Genomic DNA, 12,866 nt, shown 5'->3' on the forward strand with positions numbered 1-12,866 from the left:
AAATGAGTATCTTGTGGCCTTCAAGCGTCGTCGTGTTTCTTACTGAAGACAAATGGCTGTTGGTTCTTCCCACATTTCTAGAGGGTTTGTCTGAAGTGTGGTATGAGAAGCAGGCCGAATACATTCGCCAAAGCTGGCCAAGGTTGACAGCACCGATGATTGAGTATTTCGACAAAGAAGAGGAGTCGGAGAATGTGTACCTGCAGGTGGCAAACTTGAAGCAGTCAGAAGGTGAGATGGCGCGTCGATATGTGGATCAAGTAGCTGTGCTCCTGAACCATTTAATTGCCATGCAGGAGGACAATGCCAGATTTCGAGCTGGAATGAATCAGCATGTGTTGGGCTACCTTGTAGCAGGAGCAAGTGACGAATTCTACCTCAAGCTTAAATGGGAAAATCCAGAAACTATGGTGCTAGCACATGAGATTGCTCAAAAGTTTGATAAAGTTCAGTTTGACCCCGTTTCAAAGAAGACGATTGTCCCTCCGCAACCCCCTCAATTCTTGCAACAACAACCTGGGGGGTCTAACTCAGGGGCATACCCCCACCCCTCATCAGGGATGTATCCACCACCTCCACCTCAAATGTATGGTCCTCTCTTAGATGCTTACCCTCAACAAGGTGTATATTCACAACCTCCGCCTTGAAGATTTCCCCAGCCTCGCCCATGAGCCCCCCTCCTTTCTACTCCCTTGGCCCCTCCAGCTAAAGAGGCCCCCCCTGCAATAGAACCTGGAGTCAATGACCTAGCCAAGGCCCTGAATGATCTTCCGCTTGAGATGGTGGGCATCAGAAATCAAGCCAACCACCCTCCTAGAGACAGTGCTAATGTTGTATGCTACGAGTGCCACCAGAAGGGTCATTATCGCATGGAATGTCCCAATATTCCAAGGGTGAATCTCCTAAGTGAATCAGGCACTGAGGATTCTGACGTAGAGATCCTTGACCTTGGGAAAAGAAGTCGTACCACCTCGAACCCCTCTCCAAACCGTTGACCGGGCTGCTCCAGGAAGAAGGTGTCTTTCTCAGAGCCCTCAGATGCTGAGATGGCAGACCCACCAATAGAGAAGACTAAAAGATCTCGTAAGAGTAAGTGGTCACCCTTGGATTTTCCCATCGGCTCGGGGCAAGAAGACTATTCGGTTGTTCAGGACCTTGCTCATCGTTCTTTGAGCATCACACTCCCTCAACTAATAGCATTAAGCCCTAAGGTGAGACGTGAGCTGCAAGGGCTCTCAACAAGGAGGAGCAAGAAAAAGGGAAAGGTACGTGAGGTATCTTCTATCTCTGAAGAAATTGATCGGCACCCACATATAGTATACTGTCAATGGGTTGACCACCACCATCAATTTCTATGTAGTGGACATTGAAAATACAAGTAGGAGAGAATGCAAAATCGATTCGAGTGAAGTTGAGCTGCTGCTGCTCCTCCCTGTTCCCCTGCTACTCCCTCAGCCCGTCCCTCCCCTCTCCCCTCAGCCTGTCCCTCGCCCCCTCCCTGCTGCTCTGCCCCCTCCCCCCTCCTGTTGCTCCGCCCCCTCCCCCTGCCTGTCCCTCGTCCCCTCCCCCCTGCTGTTCCACCCCCTCTCCCTGTTCTGCCCCCTCTCCCTGGTTCCGCCCCCTCCCCCTGCTGTTCCGCCCCCTCTCCCTGGTTCCGCCCCTTCCCCCCTGCTGTTCTGCCCCCTCCCCCTGCTTCTGCCCCCTCCCCCCTGCTGTTCCGCCCCCTCCCTGCTTTTCCACCCCCTCCCTACCTGCTCTCCCGCCCCCTCTCTTCCTCTCAGCCCTCTCCCTTCCTCTCAGCCTGCTCGCCCCCGCCTCCTCCCTGCTTCTCCGCCCCCTCCCCCCCCCCTCTCCTCCCCTTCCCTTCTCTCCTTCCTCTCTCTCTCCCTCTCCTTCTTCTCCACTCCCTCTCAGCCCTCCCCTCCAGTGCCCCCTCCCCTCTCAACCCCTCTCCTCCTCCCCTTGCCCCCTGCTTCCTCCTTGCCTCCTTTCCCCTCCTTTTGCCCCCTTTTCTCCCGCAGCTTATTGGAATGCAAGGAGCGTTTAATTTGTTAGAGTCGGCCTCCCCACCTTGATTGGTGATGGATACCCCGTCAGCCAATCCTACACCTCCACCGGCCGTGAAAACTATCACTTTCTCTAAAGACGAGTTGCAGCAACTCAAGAAGGATGTAGAGATTGAATGCTCTACCACGTTGCTAGCACGCATCTTCGGGTCTCACCCCTCCAGATCCCAAGCCACTGGATGCTTGCGGCTCTCCCCACAGACCTCACTCCTCGATTGTTAGATGTCCATCTTCTGGGACGAGGTTTTTTCCAGGTTGTTTTTGACACTCCAGAGGTTGCGAGCACTGTGCTCAAGGCTGAGTTTTTACACCTGGGACACAGGAAGATTTTCTTTGAAGCCTTTCACATTGGTTTTGACCCAGTAGAGGCAGATAAGAAAATCTTCTCGCTCTTCATCAGGTTCCCCGGGCTTCCCCAGGTTTACCATCGACTTCTTTCTGTTATTGGGGAGCATTTTGGCGCAGTTGCTGAGATCCCACCCCTTTCTGGGTTGCCATTGACTGCAGCAGAGGCAACCAAGGCTGATGGGGTTCCTAGAGTTAGGGTCCTTTGCAAGGATCCTAACCTCAAGATGGATCACGTTATGATCCAGCGCCCGGATGGTTCCTTTTTTCGCCAGAGAGTGGTGATTTCAGGCAGGCAGGACCAGTGCAGGATTTGCAGGACCTCGGGTCACTTTGCCAGGGATTGCCCCAGGAAGAAGAAAAGGCCTAAGAAGCCCTCTGGTATAGCTACCGCCCCAGGGCATCGACAGGGGGACAGGGGGGTGGATTAGACCCTGCACTTGCCCCTCGACATCGACAGAGGGGTGGTACAGGTCCAGCTTCTGCTCCTCGTCCTTCGCTTGGCAGTCCTCCTCAGTTAGGTGGTGGTACAGGTCCAGCACCTATTCCTCGGCCTCGACAGGGAGATGGTACAGGTCCTTCACCTGCTCCTCGACCCCCACCTCCCTCAGGCACACGCGATGCTTTACAGTGGGTTCCAATATGTGTGCAGGTCCCTCCTTCAGTTCACGAGGGTACCTTAGTAGACTTTGCTTCACCTCGAGCTATCCCTCCTGTCTCACCCTGCACAGTCCGAGACGTTGAAGCTTCGAGCTCCTCCCTAGTTGTAGCTTCTTCCTTAGATCCAGCAGTGCCAGATGCTCCTTTTGAGGCAGGAGAGATCTCCGCGGCTGGGCAGACATAGGATAGAGAGCATTCCTCACTTCCTCCCGTGGATAGGGTGAAGGGGATAGCTTACACTTTTGATCCTCTTCCCTCACAAGGGATCCTTCGCACTCTGGTGTCTGGCTTGCTCCACAGGAACTCGTTTTCAGCCTTGGCAGAGAGTTCTAATTTCCCAGAGGAGGAGTTTGTGCCCGCTACTTTTGGGGAGCCAGTGGTTGGGTTTCCTATTGACAGGGCTTCTTCTTCAGGTGCCAGGATTCTTTCCGCTGTTGATTTTCCACCACTTGGTTCCATCCCTCCCTCCTCGAGCAGGAGGTCTTCCCCTGTTGAGGGGTTTGTTTCCGCCACTAGGTCGGGTAAGGTGTTCCACTCTACATCCTCCCATCGATGAGGATTATCAGTTGGAACATACAGGGCCTAGGTGACATCCCACATCGCCGCCGTAGACAGCTGATCTGGGATCAGCTTCATCCAGGTGTTTCTGGGGGTTCCATTGATATATTATTTATTCAAGAGCACAAGCTGGATTATAGAGATTGTGCCAAGTCAGGCAAGTTGCTTTCTGGCCATACTTTTTGGTCGCCTGCCTTGGGCACCAGGGGAGGCACTTCTATTTCAGTTTCGCAGTCGGTTCTCCCCTTAGTTGTTGGGCACGGAGTCATTATCCCCTCTAGAGCTCAGTGGATTATTCTTTTGATTGGAGGGTGTAAGGTTGGCTTCCTTAACCTATATGCCTCCAACATTAGAGGGGAACGTGTCCTTATGTGGAAGACTTTGCTCTCCTGGGCCCCCATTGTGGATTCATGGGTGATTGGAGGTGACTTTAACCTGGTCGAGTTACCGTCAGACAAAAAAGGGGGTACAGAAGGCGGACTTCACTCTTTGGAGAGAGCAGCTTGGGATGCCTTCCTTTTCCATTTCTGTGGCAGAGATACTTGGTGTGATGATGCCTTTCTTATTTAGCCACAGTCCCTCCTGTTCTCTTGGTCGAACAGGAGGCAACAGATGCCTATTCATGCATGCATTGACAGATTTTATGTAGATGACTGGGCACTAGACAGAGGTGGATCGGTATGCATTGCTGCGGGGGTTTCCACTTCAGATCACTTCCCTGTTGTGTTGGCTATCTCAGAGCCTCACTTGAGAGGCCGGTCTACCAGCATCAGGATTCCAGATGCCTTTTACACAGAGGAGGACCTTACAGAGGCAGCCCTACAGATATGGTTTGCTCATGTCCAGGGTGGGCAGCCACATCCATCACATGTAGCCGCTGCCCTTTCTGGTATTAGCGACTTTTACTGCTCAGTTGCTTGTACCAAGAGACGAGATATTCTCAGACGTGAGATTGGTGTTCGCCAGCAGTTGGCAGCTTTGCAGAGGGAAGAGCAGAAACGGCCTTCAGATGCTTGGATTCAGGAGCGCCTTGCTACAGCAAGGGCTCATCTGCAGTTATTGCTTGATCAGAGAGCAGAGTATGCCTTTCATGCACGGGAGTCCTTCTGGATTCAGATGGGTGGTAGAGTCAATAAACACTTTTTTTCTACTCTTGGCCCTAGACATAGTAGAGAGAGTGTATCCCAGCTTATTGACTCACATGGGGTTTTATAGACAGAGCCTGATGACGTCTTACACATAGCTTCAGATTTCTATGCCACCCTTCTTACTGCTGATCCTGAGACACACGATAGAGAGAATGCTAGACAGGCTATTTGGCAGAGTATCCCTGTGTTGGTGAATCCGGATATGCATGTTCTACTCGATGCACCTTTCACCAACACAGAGTTCAGGACTGCACTTTCAGCCCTTCACAAGGGCAAGTGCCCAGGTTTAGATGGCCTCACCCCGTCTTTTTTCATTGCATTTTGGGATATGATTGGAGACTATATTACTTCAGCCATGCAGGCCATTTGGGACTCTGGCGAGATGCCTGGGTCGCTTACAGAGGGTCTCATCCACCTTATCTCAAAAGGAGGTAGCAGAAATTTATTGTCCCAGTGGAGGCCTATCACACTTCTGGGGACTTGTTACAAGATTTTGGCCAAGGCTATCAGCCTCCTATTGCAGCCACTTCTCCCTGATCTTATTCATGACACTCGGACGGGTTTTGTGCATGGCAGAAGTATTTTTGATAACATTTTTTCTTTCTAGGAAGCTTCAGAGTGGGCCATGCAGAGTGGCCAGAATCTTGCCATTCTACTATTGGATTTTGAAAAAGCTTATGACAGAGTAGATTGGAGTTTTTTGGAGGGCACCCTTCTTCGCTTTGGATTCACTGATGTTTGGATCAGAGGTGTTTCCTCTTTGTACAGATCAGCCCATAGCCAGGTACTTATTGGTGGGGTAAGGGGTGAGAGATTTCAGATTTCGAGATCAGTCCGTCAGGGATGCCCCCTTGCTCCTTTCCTTTTTCTGTTCGTGGCCGAAGTTATGAGTATCTATGTTAGATCTCAAGCTGACATCTTTGGGCTGAGACTTCCCATTAGAAGAGAAGAGGAGCTACTTGACAGTGAGTTGGTTGATGACACAACGTTTTATTTGGATGCCTCTCCATTGGCTTTTGGATCAGTAATGAGGACACTCCAATTTGGGGGCTTGACATAGGGTTCACCTGGGTTCAGAGGGGTGTGCCTATCAGGTATTTGGGCTGCCAGGTCGGCTTGGGTATTTCTACCACGCAGCAGTTTGCTCCCGTGTTGGAGAGCATCAGAAGGAAGCTTCTCTTTTAGAGCTCAGCCAAGTTGGATCTTGCCTCTAGAGTTGTGGTGGTTAACCAGGTCCTTTTGGCCACAACCTGGTTTATATGTTCATGTTGGTGCCGTTCTAGGGACTGCATCATTCAACTCAGAAGACCGATCAGGAACTTTCTCTGGAGTGGGCTTGATGGTACAGCAGATGCCTTAGCCAGGGTGGCTTGGGAGACCCTCATCCTCCCTACACAGGATGGGGGTCTCAATATTATTGATCCAAATTTACAGTGCAGAGCTTTACTTTGCAAGATGGTGGTGCGAGGACTTATGCCAGGACAGGAACCATGGAAGGAATTTCTTATCAGCAGCATACAGAGGTGCACACCTTCCTCAGGAGGAGACTGGATGAGCAGTGTTAGATGGATCTTCACCACAGCACACCTCAGGTCACCTTCGTCCCCTCTCATGGTTGCCATTCTGAAAGCTTGGGCCAGTTTCAGAAGCTCCCTTCGGAGGATTCCTCTTCCTCCCGGGAAGAGATTGATAGGCAGCCCATCATGTGGAACGACAGTATTTTAGATGATCTTGGCAGGCCACTGGGTGCCTCACTCTACATGCAGTGGGCCAGGTGGGAGAGGGGACCTGCTTCTTCTTTAGGATCTTGGAAAGCTTTCCGTAGGCTTCCAGAGGAAACCAAATCAAGGTTGACAGGACATCTCAGAGGGAGTGCAGGGAGGATCTTGCAGATTGAGGCAGCCCTTCCAGAGGCTTGGATAGACACAGATGATATGCCACTCACTTCCTCCACTTGGGCAGGTACTTTCTCGAGAGGTGGGGTTCCGCTTCAGGTCTTAGCTTTCCGAGATGCACAGGAGGATACTTTGGTTTTTAGTGTCCAGGATGGTGGCAGATTGCTCAGGTCCACAGAGGACATCTTGCTTGAGTCTGCTTTTCAGCCTATCAGGGTTGTAGGTCTTTTGATGCAGGGATCAGATTCAGAGTGGTTCTTAGACCCTGACCCCCAGCTACTCTCCACCGGGTCTTGGAGGCTCTGGCTCTATGGAGGAGTTCCCATCAGGTATTTACAGTGGGACCCCGGAGAGTGGGAGTGGATTGACTTGGGGCATCGAGAGAAGAGCATCCCCTTCTTTCATTACACGGTCAGTAATGCCAGGAGATTTCAGCTCAGTAGTAGAGGTTGGAGACCCTCCAGAGTTCCTCATTGGGAGACTTTTGGTATTACTGCGGATCAGCAGAGGTACTTCTGGAGGAGGCTCTGGAAATCCCACAGGAATAGAAAGATCACTATCTTCTTTTGGCTTTCTATCCATGGAGGGATTGCAGTGAACCTTTGGAGGTCCAGATTCGGAGCCGACCCTACTTGCCCTCGTTGCCTTTCTGCTTCGGAGTCTATTCAACATTGCTTATGGGATTGTAGACAGGCGAGATTGATTTGGATGGGGATAGCCAGGATCTTCAGTCACTTTGCCCATTCCCCACTTTTTATGACTTGGGGCTCGGTGGCTTGGCTTTCTCTTACAGGACCTCAGGTTTTCTATGAGGGAGTTGACTCCTCTCGGGCCATTTCGGTTCGACGTCATCGGGTTGAGTTCTGTTCGTTGGATGTGGTACCACACCGTCCTTTTACAGCTGTACATGCCTCTATGGATACTTCTTGGGAGATTCTAGCGAGCATAGCAGCCTGGCATATTTGGAGAGCCAGATGCACAGAGGCTATGGAGGGTACTCAGGTTCATCCCTCGCACACATTGGCTAGTATCTGGACTATCTGGACAGACATCGTACACACTTTGATGGCCATTTGGACGGGTATGCAGGGGGACTCCTGTGCAGCCTCAGCTAGGAGGGCTTCTTTCTTCAGGGAATGGAAGGATTCTCCTTTCTTCTCTGAATCTACTACAGGGTTGAGATGGCACTTTCAGCCTCAGCCTTGGATTTTTTCCACCTCACTCTGAGGGATTTTTTATTTATCCTCATGATTTCATGATGTATTCCGCCTTGAGCTTGCTCTCGCGGGTTTTTGTTCTTACTTAATAGAAGTCTTTTTCATGGAAAAAAAAAAAAAGATACAAGTAGGAGTTACCTAGCCATACTCGGGAGACCATGGTTGAGAAAGAGTGATGCAGTCAGTTATTGCAAGATAGGACACATGTCTTTTGGTGCTTCTAAGGAGAAGATCCCAGTGCAACTAGGTGCCATGGAACGAGAAGAAGAAGAGGAGCAAGACAGTGATACTCTCTCATCCTCGGTATCTGAATCAATGGAAGAATTAGACAGGGGGGAGGAGTTCTCAGAGGACGAAGTTTACATGATGGGGGTTTCTTCGACCCCGCCACCTACAAAAAAGATAACAGTTAGTCCTCAATAGCTTGAATCTATGCTTTCCCTAGACCTCACTCCAAGTGAGAGAGATGAGTTTCTAGAAATGTTCAAAGATTTCCCTGACCTTTTTGCAACTAACTACCGCCACCTTTGCCATGTGACTGCCATAGAACACAAGATAGAGTTGAAGCCTGATGCAAAGCCTGTGGCTCAGAAGTATCGGAGATTAGGGCCCCTACAGACCGATGCTTTGTGCTCAGAGTTGTAGAAACTTGTAGAAGTAGGGTTTATTGTTCTGGTTCACAATACGGAATGGGTTTCACCAATGGTAGTCACCCCAAAGAAAACCGACAAGTGGCGGGTCTGCATCGACTATAAGAAACTCAATGCAGCCACCAAGAGGGACCATCATCCTCTTCCCTTTCAAGACCTCATTCTTGAGAAGGTAAGTGGTCATGAGATGTATACTTTCTGTGATGGTATGTGTGTGTGTTTGTATGTGTGGCAATAGTATAACAAAATATGGTGTGCATAAAGCCTAGGGTTGAGGTGGCAGGGCATGACCATGTGCCACCCTTCCATGTAAGAGGACCCATAAGGTGTGATCCATGGTAGTAATATTATAAAATGTAAGATGGCATGGCTCCTCCATGTGCCACCCCTCCACCTAGGCTGCATTTAGTGAGATATGGCTCAAAGTCCATGGGAGAAGTACTCAAAGTCCATAGGAGAAGTAATATAAAATAGGTGGAGATGGATATTATATTGGGTTATTCCCTCCATATAGGATAGGCCCAGGTGGGGGAGGTGTAGAATGTCCAAGAGAGCAAGTTAAATAATGGGGAAAGTAGGATGAGGTGGCAAGATTCCTTGTGCCAGCCCTCCACTTGTCCTCCTAGAGGTTTGAACATATTATAAAATTGGGAAGAGACCAAGGGAGTATCATAGGCTTGAGATATGGGGCTTGATTTATGTGGGAAAATGAGGCAAAGGGTTGTTGCACACAATTGAGAGTACGTAACCGCCTAGCCCACATGGGAGACTTTTCCACACACACCATGCATGTGGGAGGATGCATTTATTGGCCCCCTCTCTTGGCTATAAAAGGAGGGGGCTATTCCTTGATGAGACACACTCATTCTTGTAAAGCCACCTAGCTAGTGCTTTGATTTCTCCCTTCTCTTCCTTTCAAAATAAAGCATGGTCCTCTTCCCTTGATGTCTAAAACTTTACATTCCTCCTCCCACCATGTACATGCTTCTCTTCCCCCTCTCCCTTTTTCCTTGTGTCATAGTCTCCCTCTTCATCCCCTCCCCTTCTAATTCCTTTTCCCCTCCCATGATAACACTTCACCCTCACGTACTCCTTTCCTCTATGGCCCTCGAGTGTCGCCATGCTTAGCCTCTAGCCTCTAGCCCTGATTTCTTTTCCGGCTAATACCACACACCCACATCCTCACACCTCATGCAAGAGGGATTTAAGAAAATATTATTTCCATCCTTCTTTTAGATAAGTATAAATATGCTTACAATCACAATAATATTATACTCTAATATGGGAAGAACTGAAGGATTAAGGGAGGCCATGATTTCACCTAGTGGACTTGCTCCAAAAGAGAATGGAAATGCATTGTTGAAAGAAGACCTTGTGGTGGCTGAACATGACATGAATTGAGATGTATCAAGAAGGATGAAGAGGCTAATTTGGTCGGATGGGAAATTTTTGAAAAAGAACAAGGAAGCTCTTTGTGATGTCACATGAAGAAGCTCAAAACTATCCAACAAGCTTCTAATTTTGCCTGTGATTATGTTAACTATGAAAATTCTTGCTTTCTTTTTGCTAAAATTTGTGATTGACATTAAGGGTTTGAGTACATTGTTACCATCGGATATCTAGGTATATTATCAATAGTGATTCCATTCCTTCTAGCTTCTTCTTGAGAGAAAAGTGCATTAAGTTCATTTGATGTAATTTTCATATCTTGACATTGATGTTTACATTTCTTTTTCAAATGAAGGAGCTAAACTACTCCAAATTTGCAAACTCTAGATCTGCTAGCATTGAGCTAACCTCTATGATTTTACTATGAGTATGGACATGTAATTCAAATTTCCATACCTTCTTGCATGTATATTTGTCAATTGTGAATTCAACTTCTTTACCAATCTCTTCAATTCATATATGTCTACCACTTTGTCTAGATGTCTTCTGTAAAAGTAAATCTCATCACCTACACAGCTATGTCCTTAATACATGCCCTTCAAGTATGTAGTGATAATATCCTTCTACATCCTATCTTGTTTGGTACCTTTGTTGCACTTGACATAATGTTCTAGAGCTTATTGCTAGCCGAAAAATCCTTATATAGTTAGTTAGATGTGATGATTATTGCCATTGAAGATCAAGTGGTATCAAGAACTTTCCATGCCATTATGAATCCATCATTCACGTTGTTTCAAATTTAAAATTGAATGAAATACTTGAAAGTAAGAATAATGAGCAAAATGACACTTCAAAGAGTGTAGTTGGATATTTGCAACTTGAATGCTTTAGTTGGAAAGGGCATCCAAACTTTTCTCCAAACTTTTCATATTTTGATTTGAATTTTAAGATCCAATGGATGACTTTATGTAAACTCTAGAAACTTGAGTCTTGAATCAAACCAGCACAAGGTTAATATGGAACTTGCATTCCTTGAAAGTATTATTAGGCAGGGTTTTTTGAGGCTTAGCTTTGGGAGATGACATAATCTTTATCTCCAAACTTAAGAAGTATTTGTCTAATGTGATACTTGAATTTAGATTGTTTTGCTAAAAATGTTATTTTCAAATCAATTTGAGTTTAATTTTAATGAAGCACAAAATGTGTGGCATTGAGCACCTAGAAAATGCCTTTGAAATTTCAAGACTTGAAAGCTTGAATAGGCAAAATCAAAATCCAAATAAGTTTGATTAAAAGACCTAAAAAGTTAAGTTTCTTGATGCATTGGATCTTTAGAGTATTGGTGATTGGGTTTGATTTGCATTGAATCCTTAGAGGCTTGGTGACTTGATCTGACCTCTAGTGGGTGGTCTTCCAAATCTCTCCCCTTGATTATTGCTTTTATCTTCTATCATTACTTGTAAATGTAACCATCAAATCAAGGCTTTCCAATACATTGTGTGACAAGATAAACTCAACTTCCACCTTGATTAGCCTTGTCTTCTATAGATGCATCTCTCTATTGTCCTAGACTTGGAAAAACCTAGCTTTAATTGGGCATCCCCAACTAAAACCTCACGAAATGCATGATTTAGAACCCTCACAATGAAAATTAATTTTTATAGCACTAACTCCACGAGGGAGTGTAGCAATGCCTTGCAAAGATTATTGTAAGACCCTGAGAAAAATGCAACGAGACACAAATTTCCCTCAATCGACAAGTGTGTGCTCTATATGTCCTTAGGAGTATTGCCGAGGGATAATTTTTTGCGATGGAATCATGACCAAAAAAATCAAAACTCAATGTCATCCACAAGATGGAGTCAAAAAATAACAAGAAAGTAATTATCATTCATGGTTTCCTTAGCTTCTATAGATCCTTCACCAAAAAGTTCATGGGAGTAGTCAAACCACTTCATCAACTCAAAAGAGCAATAAGGATGCCTGGATGGAGCAAAGCTAGAAGTGAGAAAGTTTGGATCTTGCAAGTGATTGCTATTAAGGCCCAATTGTTAGAAACCCTTCCCATGTGCATGTGTATGCATCTAAGATGGCGATTGGTTCCATCTTGGCTGATCTCATATAGAACTTAGATTTGTTTTATCTACTACATGAGACAAATGTTCTCATTAGCGGAGATGAACTACTCAGACAAGAACCATTCGTAATGCTCAACCCAAAGGGATATTGGATTTGTTAATCTACTACATGAGTTGAATGTTCTCATCGGTGGACATGAACTACTCAAAAATTAGCTGAGTCACCCTAAGAATGGTTTTAAATGTCCATGAATTTTCTTAGGCAACCCATTCATCTTCCATGTAGATAATTAAGAATTTATAACTTGATCAACAAAGTAATCATGAAGCCATGATAATTGATTTGGTGGATGTTGTTTCTTCAAAGTTCAGCTCCAAGACATCTAGAAACCTTATTCATCACATTATGGAGCTGATTACTTGCCTTGAATTGAATACAAGAAATCTAGTGAAGAGAAAAACAAAAATCTTCTTGAAAATACTAGCTTGTTGTAAATTTTGATGTATGAAGATGAGAACAAAGAGAACATGAAATACTTATCAACAATGATGCTCCTTGAAGGTGCAAGCATAGATGAATGATGAAGAAATTCAGTCAAATCCTAGAAGTATATGCTGATAGGAAGCTACATGTAATAAAAAGGGGTGGCCATGGTCCTTTGGCAATGCATCTATCTACATGAAAGAGAAATCATCATTGATGAAGCCCGTCAACATATGGCTGGTGGTCATTTTCCACCAAAGTCATAGTACAAAAGATGCCGACTATGGGATTATGGTGGACCACCACACACACAGGTGTGCACAAAACATTGCAAGAATCAAAGTGCATGTCAATGAGTTGGAAGGCCAACCTTACA

Source organism: Dipteris shenzhenensis, chromosome 5 (assembly GCF_047967505.1).
Source record: "Dipteris shenzhenensis isolate YYH24624 ecotype China chromosome 5, Dip_SZ_1.0, whole genome shotgun sequence".
In the NCBI taxonomy this organism is placed as follows: Eukaryota; Viridiplantae; Streptophyta; class Polypodiopsida; order Gleicheniales; family Dipteridaceae; genus Dipteris; species Dipteris shenzhenensis.